General features: G+C 49.3%; 1 protein-coding gene across 4 annotated transcripts in view; it reads left to right on the plus strand.

The window, feature by feature from the left end:
- Positions 1-1116, plus strand: part of CPAP (centrosome assembly and centriole elongation protein) — a 68252-nt gene that overhangs the window by 680 nt on the left and 66456 nt on the right. For 3 of the 4 annotated variants that reach the window (XM_077774732.1, XM_077774734.1, XM_077774735.1), the window contains exon 1: positions 202-346. The exons of the other annotated variant lie outside the window; for it this stretch is intronic. The gene's annotated coding sequence lies outside the window, so the exon portion shown is untranslated. Of the gene's footprint in view, positions 1-201; positions 347-1116 lie in introns of those variants that run through there. 4 annotated transcript variants of the gene reach the window in all.

The following is a 1116-nucleotide window of genomic DNA, read 5'->3' on the forward strand; positions in this document are numbered from 1 at the left end:
GGTGGTTGTGGCGGCTCTTTCGTAAATGTAGCGGCGATTGTCGCTGTGGCTTGAGTGAACAAAGAGGCCAGAGGGCGGCGGACCGGTGATTTGTGGGCAGAGGAGCGGGGGCGCTAGCGGGTGTGTCGCCCTGCGCCCGAGTGCTGGCGGTGCGGGGGGGGGGCCCGCAGGGCCCCGCCCCGNGCTGGCTACACCGGCCCTGCGGCCGCCCCAGCTTAACGCGGTTTTGCGGGGAGCCTGCTTTTCAGGGACTCTCGCCGCCTGTGGTTTTGGCTGTACGTCAGACAGCGTTCAGAAGCGCGGGGACACGGTCGGCCCGAGAAGAGACGTTGCTTTCCGGCCTCAGGTAGGCCCATCGTCGCCCTAGCCCTTGCTGTCTCTCCAGGCTTTGCTGTGGAGTCGTGGCGTCGAAGGACGTGTGTTTTGGGAGACTGTTAAGTCACCTCCCAGACCAGCTGTTGTACGGTCTGAGGGTGACTTTGAGTTAACTGTTTGTATCCACTTTTCCCCTCAGAATGCAGACAGTTTATCCCCCAAAACTGCTTTAGGAATGTTTACATAGCACTCTGGAGGTTTCGAGGCTGTCAGTTTGTTTCAGACAGATTTTGATCGCCAGGAAATGAGTCCACATACTAATCCTTTCTAGACATTTTGCTGTATTATATATATGTTCCCTGTAGCCAGGCCGTCCTAGCGATGATAAATAACAGATTAAAGTGAAACTGTATTTCTATTCGTGCTGACAGTAAATATACTTTGAAGATCCTAGTCATGAAGTTGAAATGAAGGAACACAGGTGTTTAAGGCGGGAGGATGTAGACGTCAAGGGCGCCGGCACAAGGGGATTGGACTTGTCAGTCTAGTAGGGAACTTGGCTAGTTTCCCATGTTACAGAATCACCTTGTAGCTTGTCTCCTTGCCTGCTAAAGTCACTTGAATTGAACAAACATCACCTGATTTTGACGAAAACTTTTTTAAATTTTGATGAAAAGTTGTTCCTTTTTCAATAGGCTTTCATCCGAAAAATAATTAGAATTGGTCCGCTTAGAACAGATTTTTAAAAATTATTCAGGAATAACATATTAAGTCATCTTCTCCAAACTTTTTTTTTAATTT

This window comes from Crocuta crocuta, unplaced genomic scaffold (assembly GCF_008692635.1).
Source record: "Crocuta crocuta isolate KB4526 unplaced genomic scaffold, BGI_CrCroc_1.0 scaffold277, whole genome shotgun sequence".
NCBI classification, from domain to species: Eukaryota; Metazoa; Chordata; class Mammalia; order Carnivora; family Hyaenidae; genus Crocuta; species Crocuta crocuta.